The sequence below is a fragment of the Triticum urartu genome, chromosome 5 (genome assembly GCF_003073215.2).
Source record: "Triticum urartu cultivar G1812 chromosome 5, Tu2.1, whole genome shotgun sequence".
In the NCBI taxonomy this organism is placed as follows: domain Eukaryota; kingdom Viridiplantae; phylum Streptophyta; class Magnoliopsida; order Poales; family Poaceae; genus Triticum; species Triticum urartu.
The window spans coordinates 80,740,579-80,760,331 of record NC_053026.1 but is presented as its reverse complement, the minus strand read 5'-3'; positions in this window follow the sequence as shown (position 1 = coordinate 80,760,331).

The window sequence follows — 19,753 nt, the reverse complement described above, 5'->3', positions numbered from 1 at the left end:
ATACAACTTACCGTTGTATTGGGTGTGTTGGGGACACAAGAGACTCTTTGTTATTTGGTTGCAGGGTTGCTTGAGAGGGACCATCTTCATCCTATGCCTCCTACAGATTGATAAACCTTAGGTCATCCACTTGAGGGAAATTTGCTACTGTCCTACAAACCTCTGCACTTGGAGGCCAACAACGTCTACAAGAAGAAGGTTGTGTAGTAGACATCGTAAACGGGCACAAAAACGGTGTTGCAATGCTTAGAAACAAGTCCTAGGGTCTGTACTTTCGCTACTGCAATCTCTCAACAATGCTAATATAATTGGATCATATAACCATCCCTCAACGTGCGATGAAGAATCAGTCCAAAGTTCCTATATAGTGGAGAACATAAGAAGAAATTGTTTGTAGCTATTCTTTCCGATCAATCGATCCAAGAGTTCGTACTAAAATAACACCAAATAATTTCAGATTCGTAATACTCAATCCAACACAAAGAACCTCAAAGAGTACCACAAGATTTCTACCAGAGAAACAAAGACAAGAACGTGCATTAACCCCTATGCATAGATTACCCCAATGTCACCTCGGGAATCCGCGAGTTGAGTGCAAAAGCATATATCAAGTGAATCAAAATAATACCACATTGCCACCACGGGTATTCATATGAAAGACATATATCAAGTGCTCTCAAATCCATAAAAGTATTCAATCCGATAAAACGAAATCTCAAATGGAAAACTTAATTCATCACAACAAGACAGAGAGGGGAAAACACCAGATGATCCGACTATATTAACAAAGCCCCCGATACATCAATATCGTGCCATCAAGAACACAAGAGAGAGAGAGAGAGATTAAACACATAGATAGTGGTACAAACCCTTAGCCCCGAGGGTGGACTACTCCCTCCTCATCATGGTGGCCGCCGGGATGAAGATGGCCATCGGTGATGATTCCCCCTCCGGCAGGGTGCTGGAATAGGGTCTAGATTGGTTTCTCATGGCTAAAGAGGCTTGCGGTGGCGAAACTTCTGATCTAGGGCTACCCCGAGGGTTTTGGAATGTTTGGCAATTTATAGGGCGAAGAGGGGGTGCGGGAGGCTACCGAGGTGGTCACAACCCACATGGGCGCGCCTGGAGTCCCGGGCGCACCCTGGTGGGTTGTGCCCCCCTCGGGGCACCCCCCAGGTGCTGCTCTGGCCCATTGGAATCCTTCTTGTCCATAAAAAATCCACAAAAAGTTTCGCGGTGTTTGGACTCCGTTTGATATTGATTTCCTGCGATGTAAAAACAAGCAAAAAACAACAATTGGCACTGGGCACCGGGTCTATAGGTTAGTCCCAAAAAATGATATAAAATTGCTATAAAATGATTGTAAAACATCCAAGAATGATAATATAACAACATGAATACTTCATAAATTATAGATACGTTGGGGACGTACCAGCATCCCAAGCTTAATTCCTACTCGTCCTCGAGTAGGTAAATGATAAACGAAATAACTTATGAAGTGTGAATGCTAGCAAAGTGCACATGTTTGATCAATGATAATTTCAATCACTTTTCCTAGCGTCATAACAACAACTCTTTCTCATAAAACTCATCATGACAAAGTAGCAACCAATTCACATGTTAAGGTTTAAACAATGAATTCTCTTAAAACTCAACAACCTACATTCTTAGTCACCAAACAATTGCAATTCAACTTATTCAACAAAGTCTAAGTAAGAGCTCCACATACTCAACCATCATATAGTCTTCTATGATTGCTAACGCTCACCGGATACACATGAGAAAAACGTTTCAACCAGATACATAGAAAGATAGGAGCTTATAATTTGGCCTCCCAACGTATTCACCTCAAGGGTGATGACAAAAATAATAACTCATGCTACTCATATCCAACTGGATATATGTGCCTAGATCTTTCCTCAGCACACGATGCTTCCCAAAAGAGAAAAATAAAAAGGAATAGAGAGAAATTTTTTGACTTTTGCATGAAAGTAAATACATAAAAGTAAAAGGTTGTCCGTTCGCAGAGGGAAGCAGAGGTTGCCATGCGCTTTTTGTTTGCATGCTCAATCCTTTAGTGCAAAAGAACATCACGTTATATTGCCCCTTATGATAGCAACCTTTATTATGCAGTCTGTCGCTTTTATTCTTTGCCACCACAAGTTCATACGGCGCTCAATTTTCTCTTACACTAAATGATCTAACACTTTTAGAAGCAATCTTTATTGCCTTATTGCACCAATGACCATTTATTTGAAGGATCTTACTCAAACCTTAGGTAGGTATGGTGGACTCTTGAGAATAAGATTTGGGTTTAAGGGTTTTTGGATGCGCAATTAGTATCTCTACTTGGTGCAGAAATTTTGGCTAGCAAAGATGGGGGGCAAGCACCACATGTTGAAGGATCTATGACAATATTACTTCTATGTGAATATGAACAAACATAAATCATTACGTTGTCTTCCTTGTCCAACGTCAACAATTTTGGCATATAATATTTTCATGGGGGCTCACAATCACAAAAGATTTCCAAGATAGTGTATTTGCATGTGAAAGTTCTCTTCCTTCTACTAATCATTCATGAATTGCTTGTATGACCAATATTGTGATTGTCAAGCTTCAAAAGATTTCACTTTCTAAACCCGATGTGAAGCTACCACTAGGCATGATATGAACATATAATTTCAACTTCATGATATTCAATTCATTCAACAATTTACTCATAGGATAAAAGTTAAGCACAAGAGTGAATGACAAGCTACTCCAAAATAAGATATAAGTGAAGATCAAGCGAGTAGTTATGTAAATAGGTAGCTGTTTGGGGGCTCTTTCTTATTTAAAAACTTTCAGATCTAAGTATTTTATTAAAACATCAAGCAAAACAAAATAGAATGACATTCCAAGAATAGCACAATTCAAGTGAAGAAGTGAAAACTTAGGGTCAACCGATAATAATCGGTAATTCCAACCAAACGAGGAGCTAAAGGTAGAACAAATATTCCCTCAAGTTTTATCGACCACCGATACAACTCTACGCACGCTTGATGTTCGCTTTACCTAGAACAAGTATGAAACTAGAAGTACTTTGTAGGTGTTTTTGGATAGGTTTGCAAGATAATAAAGATTACGTAAATAAAAAGTAGGGGCTATTTAGGTAAAGACACAACTAAATTAGTTTTAGTAGAGAGCTTATTGTCAAGAGAAAGTTATTTGTCCCTAGGCAATCGATAACTAGACCAGTAATCATTATTACAATTTTATTTGAGGGAGAGGCATAAGCTAACATACTTTCTCTACTTGGATCATATGCACTTATGATTGGAACTCTAGCAAACATCCGCAACTACTAAAGATTCATTAAGGTAAAACCCAACCATAGCACTAAAGCATCAAGTCCCCTTTATCGCATACGCAAACAACCTACTTACTCGGGTCTGTGCTTCTGTCACTCACGCCACCAACCATAAGCAAATCATGAACATATTGCAAACCCTACAGCGGGGATCCCTCACGCTTGCGCGACACGGAGAGCACCATAGGACAGCACCAATAATAAAACATGCAACTCAAACCAATCTTGATCATCAAATAGCGGTTAGGACAAAACGGATCTACTCAAACATCATAGGATAGCCATAGATCATAGGGAAATAATATATAGCGTTGAGCACCATGTTTAAGTAGAGATTACAGCGGGTAAGAGAGAGGTTACACCGCTGCATAGAGGGGGGAAGAGTTTGTGGTGAAGGCGGTGAAGTTGTTGGTGAAGATGACGGTGATGATGATGGCCCCCGGTGGCACTCCGGCGCCACCGGAAGCAAGGGGGAGAGGCCCCCCTTCTCCTTCTTCTTCCTTGACCCCCTCCCTAGATGGGAGAAGGGTTTCCCCTCTGGTCCTTGGCCTCCATGGCGTGGGAGGCGCAAGAGCCCCTCCGAGATTGGATCTGTCTCTCTATCTCTCTCTGTTTCCGCATTCTCAGATTCTACCCTTTCACCGTTTCTTATATTCCCGGAGATCCGTAACTCCGATTGGGCTGAAATTTGAACACGATCTCTATCCGGATATTTTCTTTCTTGCGGCGAACGAAGGGCATCAACTGCCTTACGGGGTGGCCACGAGGGTCAGGGGCGCGTCCCCCTACCTCGTTGGCCCCTCAAGCATCGTCTCATGTTGATTTCACTTCCCAAAATCACATATATTCCAAAAAAATCTCCGTCCGTTTTTATTCCGTTTGGAATCCGTTTGATATGGTTATTCTGCGAACAAAAAAACCTGCAACAAACAGGAACTGGCACTGGGCACTGGATCAATATGTTAGTCCGAAAAATGGTATAAAAAGTTGCCAAAAGTATATGAAAGTTGAATAATATTGGCATGGAACAATCAAAAATTATAGATACGACGGAGACGTATCAGCATCCCCAAGCTTAATTCCTGCTCGTCCTCGAGTAGGTAAATGATAAAAAAGATAATTTTTGATGTGAAATGCTACCTAGTATAATCTTGATCACATATATAATCATGGCATCAATATTAAGATACGAGTGATTCAAAGCAATAGTCTATCATTTGACATAAAAACAATATTACTTCAAGCCTACTAATAAAGCAATCATGTCTTTTCAAAATAACAAGGCCAAAGAAAGTTATCCCTACAAAATCATATAGTCTGGCTATGCTCCATCTTCTTCACACAAAATACTCACATCATGCACAACCCCAATGACAAGCCAATCAATTGGTTCATACTTTTGGCGTTCTCAAATCTTTTCAACTTTCACGCAATACATGAGCGTGAGCCATGTACATAGCACTATAGGTGGAATAGAATGGTGGTTGTGGAGAAGACAAAAAGGAGAAGATAGTCTCACATCAACTAGGCATATCAACGGGCTATGGAGATGCCCATCAATAGATATCAATGTGAGTGAGTAGGGATTGCCATGCAACGGATGCACTAGAGCTATAAGTATATGAAAGCTCAAACTGAAATTAAGTGGGTGTGCATCCAACCTGCTTGCTCATGAAGACCTAGGGCATTTGAGGAAGCCCATCGTTGGAATATACAAGACAAGTTCTATAATGAAAATTCCCTCTAGTATATGAAAGTGATAACTCAATAGACTCTCTATATGAAGAACATGGTGCTACTTTGAAGCACAAGTGTGGTAGAAGGATAGTAACATTGCCCCTTCTCTCTTTTTCTCTCATTTTTTTTTTGTTAGGCTTCTTTGGCCTCTCTCTTTTTTTGTGGGGCTTCTTTGGCCACTTTTATTTTGATAACCTCACATGGGACAATGTTCTAATAATGATGATCATCACACTTTTATTTACTTACAACTCAATATTACAACTCGATATCTAGAACAAAGATATGGCTCTATATGAATGCCTCTGGCGGTGTACCGGGATGTGCAATGATCTAGCATAGCAATGACATCAAAAAACGGACAAGCCATGAAAACATCATGCTAGCTATCTTACGATCATGCAAAGCAATATGACAATGAATGCTCAAGTCATGTATATGATGATGATGGAAGTTGCATGGCAATATATCTCGGAATGGCTATGGAAATGCCATGATACGTAGGTAAGGTGGCTGTTTTGAGGAAGGTATATGGTGGGTTTATGGTACCGGCGAAAGTTGCGCGGTACTAGAGAGGCTAGCAATGGTGGAAGGGTGAGAGTGCGTATAATCCATGGACTCAACATTAGTCATAAAGAACTCATATACTTATTGCAAAAGTCTATTAGTCATCAAAACAAAGTACTACATGCATGCTCCTAGGGGGATAGATTGGTAGGAAAAGACCATCGCTCGTCCCCGACCGCCACTCATAAGGGAGACAATCAATAAATACATCATGATCCAACTTCATTACATAACGGTTCACCATACGTGCATGCTACGGGAATCACAAACCTCAACACAATTATTTCTACAATTCACAACCACCCACTAGCATGACTCTAATATCACCATCTTTATATCACAAAACTATTGCAAGGAATCAAACATATCATATTCAGTGATCTACAAGTTTTATGTAGGATTTTATGACTAACCATGTGAATGACCAGTTTCTGTCATCTCTCTAAATAGATATAAGTGAAGCAAGAGAGTTTAATTACTTCTACAAAAGATATGCCCATGCTCTAACAAATATAAGTGAAGCAAAAGAGCATTCTACAAATGGCGGTTGTCTATTTGAAGAGAAACAGGCAATCCAAACTTCAAATGATATAAGTGAAGCACATGAAGCATTCTATAAAGCCATACTCAAAGAATATAAGTGAAGTGCAAAGAGCATTCTATAAATCAACCAAGGACTATCTCATACCAGCATGGAGCAAAAAGAAAAAAAGGAAACTAAATGCACAAGATGCTCCAAAATTTGCACATATCACATGAATGAAACGAATCTGAAAACATACCAATATTTTTTGAAGAAAGAGGGGATGCCTTCCCAGCATCCCCAAGCTTAGACGCTTGAGTTTCCTTGAATATTTACTTGGGGTGCCTCGGGCATCCCCAAGCTTGAGCTCTTGCCTTTCTTCCTTCTTCTCACATCGAAACCTTCTCAATCATCGAACACTTCATCCAAACAAAACTTCAACAGAAAACTCGGTAAGATCCGTTAGTATAATAAAGCAAATCACTACTCTAAGTACTGTTGCAAACCAATTCATATTTTGTTTTTTCATTGTGTCTACTGTAATATAACTTTTTCGTGGCTTAATCCACTAATATAAATTGATAGTTTCATCAAAACAAGCAAACTATACATGAAAAACAGAATCTGTCTAAAACAGAACAGTCTGTAATAATCTGAACATTCACCATACTTCTGATACTTGAAAAATTCTGCCAAAATTAGGAACAATAAACAATTTGTATAGGAAGACAGTGCAAAAAGAATCAGAACCATTTGACTTTCCAGCAAAAATGTAAAATCGCGCACTACAGCCAAAGTTTCTGTCCTGCACCATACAAACCATCAAGCAAATGTAAACATCCTAAAGGCAAACCTTGGCACATTATTTTTATTTCTAAACTTTATAAAAGCACATAACAGAAATAAATGACTCTCTAAAACTTCCGGGATGTCTCCCTGGCAGCGCTTTCTTTAAAGCCATTAAGCTAGGCATATAGTGCTCAAGTAATGAATCCACCTGGATCCCAAGGTATATCAAAGCCAATTTTATTTAACAATGATTTGTAATTTACTCGTGAGCACAAAGTAACATATATAATGAAATGACGAAGTCTAACTCTCTTCCTATGCATCGGCATGTCATAAAAGAACAATTCATGCACACATAGTAAAGGCCAATGCATAGTATAAACAGTTTCTTGCAATTTTATTGTATTGGAAACATAGAGAGGTGGAGATATAGTTCCTCTCTCATAATAATTGCAAGTAGGAGCAGCAAGCACATGCATATTATATTCAACAAAATCAACATGTGCAACGGTATAAGGCAACCCATCAATATAATCCTTAATAAGTGCAAACTTCTCCGATATAGTGTAGTTTGGAGAATTCAAAAAGATAATATGACTATCATGCGTGGATGCAATAGCACAATTTCATGTTTAACATAAGGAACTATAGCAAGTTCATCTCCATAAGCATAATTCATATTGGCATCTTGGCCACAAGCATCATCAAAAAGGGATATTTCAAAAGAATCCAAGGGATCATAATAGTCATCATAGCAATCATCCTTCGGTAAGCACGAAGGGGAATTAAACAATGTATGAGTTGAAGAGTTACTCTCATTAGAAGGTGGGCACGGGTGATCAATCTGCTCTTCCTCCTTTTGTTCTTCGCTCTCTTCCTCATCTTTTTCATCCAATGAGCTCACAGTTTCATCAATTTCTTCTTCCATAGACTCCTACAAAATATTAGTCTCTTCTTGGACAGCGGAGACTTTCTCAATAAGTGCATTAATTTTGGAATTGAATTCATAATTCTCATAGCAATATTTGAGGATAACTAAATTTTCAGATCTATAAATAGCATCATCAAAATCTTCAAACTCTTTACACATAGATTCAATTTCATAAGCAGCCATAAAAGAAACAAATTCTTCTATTTGTTCCACATCATAGTAATCATATATACCACTAGCATAAGAAGCTAAGGTTTTATTATCATTGAATTTGCATGAAAAGGGAAGGTGTGGAGCCTTCATCCTAGAGCAACAAGTATAATCATAACTCACGTATAATTGCCAAGCATACCACTTCAATATATGAATTTGATCCCATAATAGTTTCCCTTTTTGTGTCAAGCGATAATCCCTAAAGTATTCACGTTGATCCAACGTTACTCCCATTACATAATTAAATGGGGTTTTCTCAGGATTATTAAAGTAGTACATAATATCTTTCACATAACCAGCATCGAGGGTTTTAGGAGGTTCCCCATCTCCATGAGCAGAAAGTACACCTAATTTTTTTGGAATTTCGTGTTCCATATCCATAACTAAAGATAAAGAACAACTAAGAACAAAAAATAAAAATTACTTAGTGATAAAGCAAACAAGCACACACGAGAATATTCACCCCACGCTATGACTCCCCGGCAATGGCGCCAGAAAAAAGGTCTTGATAACCCACAAGTATAGGGGATCGCAGTAGTTTTCGATAAGTAAGAGTGTCGAACCCAACGAGGAGCTAAAGGTAGAAAAAATATTCCCTCAAGTTCTATCGACCACCGATACAACTCTACGCACGCTTGATGTTCGCTTTACCTACAACAAGTATGAAACTACAAGTACTTTGTAGGTGTTTTCGGATAGGTTTGCAAGATAATAAAGATTACGTAAATAAAAAGTAGGGGCTGTTTAGGTAAAGACACAACTAAATTAGTTTTATTAGAGAGCTTGTTGTCAAGAGAAAGTTATTTGTCCCTAGGCAATCGATAACTAGACCGGTAATCATTATTACAATTTTATTTGAGGGAGAGGCATAAGCTAACATACTTTATCTACTTGGATCATATGCACTTATGATTGGAACTCTAGCAAGCATCCGCAACTACTAAAGATTCATTAAGGTAAAACCCAACCATAGCATTAAAGCATCAAGTCCCTTTTATCCCATACGCAAACAACCTACTTACTCGGGTCTGTGGTTCTGTCACTCACGCCACCCACCATAAGCAAATCATGAACATATTGCAAACCCTACAACGGGGATCCCTCACGCTTGCGTGACACGGAGAGCACCATAGGACAGCACCAATAATAAAACATGTAACTCAAACCAATCTTGATCATCAAATAGCCATTAGGACAAAACGGACCTACTCAAACATTATAGGATAGCCATACATCACAGGGAAATAATATATAGCGTTGATCACCATGTTTAAGTAGAGATTACAGCGGGTAAGAGAGAGGTTACACCGCTGCATAGAGGGGGGAAGAGTTGGTGGTGAAGGCGGTGAAGTTGTTGGTGAAGATGACGGTGATGATGATGGCCCCCGGTGGCACTCTGGCGCCACCGGAAGCAAGGGGGAGAGGGCCCCCTTCTTCTTCTTCTTCCTTGACCTCCTCCCTAGATGGGAGAAGGGTTTCCCCTCTGGTCCTTGGCCTCCATGGCGTGGGAGGGGCGAGAGCCCCTCCGAGATTGGATCTGTCTATCTGTCTCTCTCTGTTTCTGCGTTCTCAGATTCTACCCTTTCACCGTTTATTATATTCCCGGAGATCCGTAACTCCGATTGGGCTGAAATTTGAACACGATCTCTATCCGGATATTAGCTTTCTTGCGGCGAAAGAAGCGCATCAACCGCCCTACGGGGTGACCACGAGGGTCAGGGGCGCGCCCCCCTACCTCGTCGGCCCCTCGAGCATCGTCTCGCATTGATTTCACTTCCCAAAAATCACATATATTCCAAAAAAATCTCCGTACGTTTTTATTCCGTTTGGACTCCGTTTGATATGGATATTCTGTGAAACAAAAAACACGCAACAAACAGGAACTGACACTGGGCACCGGATCAATATGTTAATCCCAGAAATAGTATAAAAAGTTGCCAAAAGTACATGAAAGTTGAATAATATTGGCGTGGAACAATCAAAATTTACAGATACGACGAAAACGTATCAGTGGCCTCCTTCCCTTGTGTTCAGCGTTAAGCTTGCCTGCCTGCTCGAAGACCCGTCAGTTTTGATTGGTATGATTAGCTGGCCTATCAGGGTGACCGTGAATCTGACAAGGTCGGTCCAATATCCTGTCAAGGCTGGATGGTCCATTCTGTTTCGCCTTTAGTGGCTTCTTCTGTTGACCGGGCTTCGGATTGTGAAATCCGGCGTTCACCGCTGTTTCGCGTGTATTACTATGACTGTTGTGTTTGGTTCATCGTGGCTTGCCGTTGCCATCTCGTATTTCAGAAGTGCCCGCGCCGCTGGCGTCGTTGCTTTTACGAGCAAGCCAGTTGTCTTCTCCCGCGCAGAAGCGGGTCATTAGAGCGGTTAGAGCTGCCATGGATTTGGGTCCTTCTTGGCTGAGGTTACGCACTAGCCATTCATCCCGGACGCTATGCCTGAAGGCCGCAAGGGCTTCTTCGTCTGGATAGTCGACGATTTGGTTCTTTTTAACTAAGAACCTGGTCCAGAGCTCCTTGGCTGACTCGTCGGGCTCCTGGACGATGTGACTCAAGTCATCGGCGTGTAACGGCCGGACATATGTTCCCTGGAAGTTGTCTCGAAAGGTGTCTTCCAGATCTTCCCAATTGCCTACAGAGTTTTCTGGCAAACTGTTTAGCCAAAACCGAGCTGGCCCTTTGAGCTTGAGGGGTAAGTATTTAATGGCGTGGAGGTCGTCTCCGCGGGCCATGTGAATATGGAGGAGGTAATCCTCGATCCATACCGTGGGATCTGTTGTTCCATCATATAATTCGATGTTAATGGGTTTAAACCCGTCTGGAAATTCATGCTCCATTACTTTGTTAGTAAAGCAGAGAGGGTGTGCGGCTCCTCTATGTTGGGCCACACTATGAAGCACCTCTGGTGGGCTCCGTTTGTGGTGCTCGGACCGGGCCTGAACGACTTTATAGCGTCCGAATAGGCGACCATCATCGTCGGTCGAGGTATATCTTCGCGATCTGCACGTCGATCTTGTGCATCCTGCTTTGGTTGCTGCTTTGTCTGGACCGAACTGTGGTCGGACCGCTGTACTGTTCGATGGTGGTATGGGTTCCATCGCCCTGCCATCGTATTTAGGAAGCCACCTATTCTTGGGGTGGCTTTTGACTGGGTTGCTAAGGCCATATTTTTGGCAGCCAAGACCTCGGTCCATCTATCATTGAGCAAATATTGGCTTGCTTGAAGCTACAGATGCTTCTTTCTTAGGGTCCTTGTAGTGGCTATAAGCCGGCGTTTAAAGCGCTCCTGCTGGAGAGGTTCCTTTGGCATGAAAAAATCCTCGTTGCCGATGGTCTCCTCTTCCTCAGAGAGTGGGAGATAATTGCTGTCCTCCGAGTCCCCATATTTGGTCTGTTCGTCGGCGCTCGCTTGCCCGCCTTCCTGTTCCTCCTGCTCGGATGCTACCTCAATAGGGTCTTTGTTGTCTGGAGTATCATCTTCTCTAGCGTTGGCAGTGTTTTCTCTTGGGCGATCTGACCTAGGGCACAGGTGTCCGGGCTGTGTACCAGGTGGTTTATTCTCGACCGGATCCTTCTTGTCATCCTCGAGAGCGCCGTAAGGTGTGTCTTTCATACACATGTCATACCAGGAAGTGGTCTTCCCGTGTCGAACGGGTAATAAGCTCTGGCCTTGCCCCTCATCATCGCCCAAACCGTCGATGTCTTCGGGGCAGGGGTCGGGAGTGTTGGTTAGGTCTTCAACAGTGACTACAAGCTGGGTGGCGGGTGGGAAACAAGATTCTCCATCATCCGCTGAAAGTTCGAACTGAACATAGTTCGGCGATGGGTCGTTTGCCAGGGATAGGTTTTTTAGCGAGTTTAGTATGTCACCCATGGGTACGTGTTGGAAGACATTTGTGGCGCTGAACTTGAAGATCGATAACCAATCGAGTTTACTATATGCAGGCTCACAGGGTTCGGAGTTCGACGTCAGAGGCGAGTCCGGGGTTCCGTTGATGCGGATACCATAGGAAGTGGGATCTGCGTGCGGCTCCAACGCAGCGGAATCGGTAGCCCCTGTGATGGAGTCAAGCTTCCCATCTTCGGGCGACTTGATCTGCTCTGGATTTAGAGCCAGAGCTGGTACATGAGCTATCTCCTGGGTGTGGCCCGATGACAGGTTTAAGCCATGTTCATCGAGGCAATGGGGAGCGGTTGCCGTGGTCTCGAATCCGTTGAAGATCAAATCTCCATGGATGTCCACAATGTAATTCAAGCTTCCGAATCTGACCTGATGGCCAATGGCGTAGCTGTCGATCTGCTCCAGATGATCAAGCGAGTTGGCCCGCAGTACGAAGCCGCCGAATACAAAGACCATCCAGGGAGGAAGGTTCCTCCTTGGACAGCGTCATTATTGACGATCGAAGGGGTCATCGAACCTTTTGTCGATGGCATAGTGGAACTCTCAATGAAAGCACCAATGTTGGTGTCAAAACTGGCGGATCTCGGGTAGGGTGTCCCGAACTGTGCGTCTAGGATCGATGGTAACAGGAGACGGGGGACACGATGTTTACCCAGGTTTGAGCCCTCTCTATGGAGGTAATACCCTACTTCCTGCTTGATTGATCTTGATGAATATGAGTATCACAGGAGTTGATCTACCACGAGATCATAATGGCTAAACCCTAGAAGCCTAGCCTATGTGGGTATGGTAATGAGTATATGTGTGTTGCCCTTTCCGGACTACCCCCTTCGGTTTATATAGACACCGAGGGGATCTATTGTTTACATGGAGTCGGTTACATAAGAAGGAATCTTCGGTCACCAAGCTTGCCTTCCACGCCAAGTTGAGTCCAATCCAGACACGGTGCAGTCTTCAGGCTTCATGTCTTCACAGCCCATCAGTCTGGTCCATAGATAACAGGCCAGACGTCGGAGGACCCCTTAGTCCAGGACTCCCTCACCCGCCCCCCTGGGCGCCCCCCCCTTCCTCGTGGGCCCATGGTGGCTCCCCTCCACTTATTCCAGCCACCACACTCTCCTTCTTTCTCCCAAAAAATTCACCATCTAGCTCAAGAATGAGTTCTAGCTCATCTTGCTGCCATTTTCGATCTCCTAGCTCAAAGCTCCATTCACAAAACTGCTTTGGGGGATTGTTCTTTGGTATGTGACTCCTCCAATGGTCCAATTAGTTTTTATTCTAGTGCTGTTTTTATTGCAAATTTTTTCTGCCTAGGTGACCCTGTTCTTGAGCATGCATGTCAAATTTAGATGGTCCCAAGTAGTTCTAATGCATGATATGGCCTCTAGGGACTTGTAGGAGTAGTTGCTATCAATTTTGTTGAGTTTGGTTCGCTTTTATTTTTAAGTTGCTAAAAATTTCAGAAATTTTCAGAAAAAGATGAAGAGATTTTTTAGGGGCTCGTCGAGCCAAAGCTCGAAGGATAAGGAAAGTGAGGAGGATAAGAGGCCCAAATATAATCTCCCTCGCACTGTGGAAGTTCGGTCGTGTGAATGGACTTGTGATGATTTCTTGAGAGCTGCCGAGATTTATGATGATTTTTATGAGTTGGCTGAGAATGCAGGCCTCACCGACTTCCTCCACGACCAACGCGAATAGTATCTCTTACTCACTAATATTTTTGTGCAAAATTTTCATTTCCATGCTAGGAGGTCCCCACCTTCGGTGGATTTCTATTTATATGATGAGTATAAGGTGATGTGCCTTTTTGATTTTTGCCGGGTCTGTAAGATACCATTTACAGGCAGCATAGAAGAACCACATCATAGTGATGTGGAAGGGTTTATTGATATGATTGCTGTAGGGGAAACTAGGAAGGTTTCCAATGCAAGAATTACTAGCATACATTTTCCTATTTACGTTACTTTGCAATATTTTCTAGTAGATGCTTGATTGCTCGCGGAAACTATGGCAACCTTAGTGCCCCTTATATTGTTATTTTGTGCCATGCCTTGTTCCGTGATGACACATTTAGTATGGGCGCTATTGTTGCAAAGCGGTTAAATCATAACCGTACTAAGGGCCCCATCTTGGGAGGTATCTTCGCCTCGCGCCTCGCTGCACATTTTAACATACCTATTAGACATTATGAGAAAGAAGAAAAGTTGTTACCTCCTATTTTTCTAGACTATAAGAGTATGGTAGCACATGATTTTATCGTTAAGAATAAGGAAAAGATGCTTAAATACAAGCTGATTTTTGATAAAAATCACCCTGAAACTATCACTTTGCCAGCTCCTTCCTTGTTTGACTTATCTGCAGGCAAGTACCTTGTTCCGCCGGAGGCCATTCATGCCTACCGAAACCCCACATCAACTACAGAGCCAGAGCCGGAACCACAATTTGATCCTTCACAACAGTCTGTTTACCAGTGGGATCCGGAGGAGATTGCCAACCAGTGGCAACCCGAGGCTCCTTCTCAGTACGACCCCAGTTACAACTTTGGATATCCGCTAGGCTAGCCGTGGCAATAGACCAACTTAGGCCAAAAGCCTAAGCTTGGGGGAGTACGTATTTCTCACCGACATTACATTCATGGTCACACACTCATGCTAGTTGTCGGTGCTCATACTTTTTCATTGTATCATCCATGCTAGTTTATTTTCTTCTTAAGCTTTCTTCTTGTGTGTTGGAAAAACCTTAAGAAAAAGCAAAAAAAATATTTCTAGCTTTTCGCTAGTTTACTTTCCATGCCTGTAGTAGTAGTAATTAAAAAGGAAAACTCAAAAAGATTTCTCGTTCTTCTTTTGCTTGTTGGGAGCTTTCCCGGTTAAATAGGTTTATTTCTTTCTTGTTCTATGGGGGTTGAGAGGAGAAGACATTGATTAAAATGTTGAGTGGCTCTCATATGCACTATTGTTGATCTAATAAAGAGCCCATATTAACTTTTCTTCTCCCTTGAATTGAATGCTTGCATATTCCAGCTTAGTCCAATGCACGTCACTATTATTATTTCCGCACTATTCGGTCGTGCAAGTGAAGGGCAATAATGATGATTATATGATGAACTTATTGAGATGAGAAAAGCTGGTATGAACATGACCTCTCTTGTTTTTGTAAATATGATTAGTCCATCGTTCCCGATTCAGCCTATTATTAATGAAACAGGTTTGTAATGACAATTAGGGATTATAGTTGCTTATGCCATGCTTAATTAGCTAGGAGTTTATAATGGTTTATCTTCCGTGCCAACATGCTATTAAAATGGTTGTGATGTGGTATGATGGGGTGGTATATATCCTCCTTTGAACGATTCGAGTGGCTTGATTTGGCACATGTTCACGCATGTAGTTGAAACAAAATCAACATAGCCTCCATGATATTTATATTCATGGTGAATTATATCCTACTCATGCTTGCATTGGGTGTTGATTAATTTTAATGCATGTTCATGACTGTTGTCGCTCTCTAGCTGGTCACTTCCCAATCTTTTTCTAGCCTTCACTTGTACTAAGCGGAAATACTGCTTGTGCATCCAACTCCATAAACCCCAAAAGTTATTCCATATGAGTCCACCATACCTTCCTATATACAGTATCTACCTGCCGTTCCAAGTAAATTTGTATGTGCCAAACTATAAACCTTCAAATAAACATTCTGTTTGTATGCTCGAATAGCTCATATATCAACTAGGGATGTCTGTATCCTCCATGCTAGGCGGGTTATTCTCAAGAGGAGTGGATTCCGCTCCTCACTCACGAGAATAGGGCTGGTCACCGGGATGCCCAGTCCCATGCTTTAAGCAAATCAAATCAAAATAATTGCAAACAAATCTCACCCAGTATTGTTGTTAGTTGAATGCACCCGTTGTTTCGGGCAAGCCATGGATTGATGCTCATTGGTGGTGGGGGAGTATAAACTTTACCATTCTGCTTGGGAACCACCTATAATATGTGTAGCATGGAAGATACCGAGATCTCTCAGTTGTTATGTTCACAATGAAAGTATACCACTCAAAATATTATTCTTATCTATTTCAAAACCGAGCCCTAGCACCTCTACAAATCCCTGCTTCCCTCTATGAAGGGCCTATCTATTTACTTTTATGTTGAGTCATCACCCTCTTATTAAAAAGGCACCAGTTGGAGAGCATCACTATCATTTGCATGCATTACTATTAATCTATATTGAGTATGACTTGACTGGATCTCTTTTACAATGAATTACAATGTTTAGTCAGTCCTTGATCTTTAAAGGTGCTCTACACTTATGTTTTGCGGTCTCAGAAAGGGCTAGCGAGATACCATCTTGTTATATCATATTATGATTATTTTGAGAAAGTGTTGTCATCCGAGATTTATTATTATTGCTCACTAGTTGATTATTCCATTGATATGAGTAAACATGAGACTAAGTGTTATTGTGAATATGGTTAGTCATAATCTTTGCTGAAAACTTGAATGCTGGCTTTACATATTTAGAACAACAAGAGCAAACAGAGTTTGTAAAAGTTTTTCTTTATCACTTTCAGTTTATCAACTGAATTGCTTGAGAACAAGCAAAGGTTTAAGCTTGGAGGAGTTGATACATCTCCGTCGTATCGATTTTTCCAAACACTTTTGCCCTTGTTTTGGACTCTAACTTGCATGATTTGAATGGAACTAACCTGGACTGACGCTGTTTTCAGCAGAATTGCCATGGTGTTATTTTCGTGCATAAACAGAAGTTCTCGGAATGACCTGAAACTTCATGGAGATTATTTTTGGAATATATAAAAAATACCGGAAGAAGAATCCATGCCAGGGGACCCACACCCTGTCCATGAGGGTGGGGGGCGCGCCCCCTGCCTCGTGGGCCCCCTGATGCTCCACCGACCTCAAATCCAACTCCATATATTATGTTCGGGGAGAAAAATTCAGAGAGAAGGATTCATCGCGTTTTACGATACGGAGCCGCCACCAAGCCATAAACTCTCTCGGGAGGGCTGATCTGGAGTCCATTCGGGGCTCCCGAGAGGGGAATCCGTCGGCATCGTCATCATCAACCTTCCTCCATCACCAATTTCATGATGCTCATTGCCGTGCATGAGTAATTCCATCGTAGGCTTGCTGGACGGTGATAGGTTGGATGAGATTTATCATGTAATCGAGTTAGTTTTGTTAGGGTTTGATCCCTAGTATCCACTATGTTCTGAGATTGATGTTGCTATGACTTTGTTATGCTTAATGCTTGTCACTAGGGCCCGAGTGCCATGATTTCAGATCTGAACCTATTATTTTTTCACGAATATATGTGAGTTCTGGATCCTATCTTGCAAGTCAATAGTCACCTACTATGTGTTATGATCCGGCAACCCCAAAGTGACAATAATCGGGACCACTCCGGGTGATGACCGTAGTTTGAGGAGTTCATGTATGCACTATGTGTTAATGCTTTGGTCCGGTACCTTATTAAAAGGAGGCCTTAATATCCCTTAGTTTCCAATAGGACCCCGCTGCCACGTGAGGGTTGGACAAAAGATGTCATGCAAGTTCTTTTCCATAAGCACGTATGACTATATTCGGAATACATGCCTACATTATATTGATGAATCGGAGCTAGTTCTGTGTCACCCTATGTTATAACTGTTGCATGCATAATCGCATCCAGCATACTTCTCCATCACTGATCCAATGCCTACGAGCTTTCCACATATTGTTCTTCGCTCATTTACTTTTCCGTTGATACTATTACAATCACTACAAAACCCAAAAATATTGCTTTTGCTACCGTTACCACTACTATCATATTACCTTGCTACTAAATACTTTGCTGCAGATATTAATTTATCCAGGTGTGGTTGAATTGACAACTCAATGAGATGCTAATACTTGAGAATATTCTTTGGCTCCCCTTGTATCGAATCAATAAATTTGCGTTAAATAATCTACCCTTGAAAACTGTTGCGATCCCCTATACTTGTGGGTTATCAGCCGCGCTCTGGGCGTCGGGACGCACCGGCCAGCTCGGTATCAGTGGTTTCCGTGCGTCTGAGCATGCCGACCTGACTCCCCCTTCCTCTGTCATCGCTCTCGTGTCCTTGCTCCCTCTCGAAGCCTCCTCGCCGGAGCTAGACGCCACGTGCCACGGACAAACAGTGGCCCTTTGGCTCTGTCTTCGTCTCGGCCGCTTCCTCCCCGTGCCTCTTGGCCTCCTCCGCCCCGTGGGCCTGCCCTCTGCCCCCTCCCGTCGCCTTCCGGCGAGCAAGATCGTCCGCCCACGCGTCCGCAGCAACGGCCACATGTCCGCGCCAACGCTAGTGCGGCAGCTCCTCCCCCGCCTATTTATAGGCTAACCCCGCGGCCTCCGAGCACACAAGCAGCCCTCCCTCACTCCTAGAGCCCCGCCTAGCCACCCCCATGAGCTCCAAGAGCTCCCGAGCCCTTCAATGGACACCTCGGCCGCCGATGGCCTCTGCTCAAATTCGAGCGAGCCCGAGCCCCTCCCTCACTTCCTCCATTACCATGGCCATCCCCTAGTACCCTAGAGCCACCCAGCACTCCCCTCCTGTCTCCGGTAGCCTCTGGCCACAAGTTCACCGGAGCCCGAAGACCCCGTCCGCCATGACCCAGCTCCCACTAACCTCGGTCAACCCCAGAGTCCGAGACCTCCACCGTCGGGTGCGGCTCACCCTGCTTAGCCCGCCCATCGGTCGAGCGCGGCGGGGGACAACCGGAGCCGGCCGGACGAGCCCCCACACCGGCGGCCTCCTCTGTTTTGCGGGCGCGTGTCGGGGAAGAAGAAGGAGGAGCGGGAGAGGGAGATGTCAGCAGCGGGCCCCACCTGGCAGTGAGTCAGCGCCCGGCCCTGCCTCTGCTGATTAGGATAAGTGGAAGCGTATTCCACTGGATACGTCTTCCCTTTTCGAAAGCGTACATTGGGTATGTTTCCTCCCGGTTTACGTTTTCTCAGTTGGAAAGCGTATTCCGCCAAAGGCGCGTTCTGTTTTTCCTCTTATGGGCCTGTTTGTGATGATTTTATTACAAATAGGTCCCCTGCAGAAAAACCCTTATAACTTTTCAACCACAACTCCAAATGAGGTGATTCCAAAGCCCACTTCTTCGTCTCGTTGAGCCTCTTCTGTTGGTATCATTTTCACCACGTTTTTACATTCTAAAAATGACCATTTTCCCCTTGCACTAAATCAGCCCCTCCGAGAGAGAACTTTTTCCGCGAGTTTCTCGCACTTCTTCCCGGTGAATCCTTCCACCCGACGCTAGCCACATCCTCCATTTGCATGGTTGCAATGCAGCGACATGGTTTAAATTATTTGAACTTATTTAAAATATTGTTTTAGCCACTTGTGATTTGTTCATGGAATTTCTCAGAGTATTATTTTGATCTTGTTATTGCCATGATGTTGCTTGGAGTTTTAGGATAATTATTTTGCAGCTTATGCGGATGACATGTTGCCTTTGGATTCTTAGTGGCTATTTTGATTATTTTCATGATGGTATTTGATATATGCTTTGGAGTATTACTTTGGATTCCACGTTGCCTTTGGATTATTAGTGGCTATTATTGATGATGCTAGTTGATGTTATGGAGTAGTAATATTATTGTTCTTGGATTTATCATGATAGTAGTGTTATGCTATCCTCGGAGTATTTTGGTAGGATGATATTATGCTTTTGATTAGTAGTTGGATATTTCT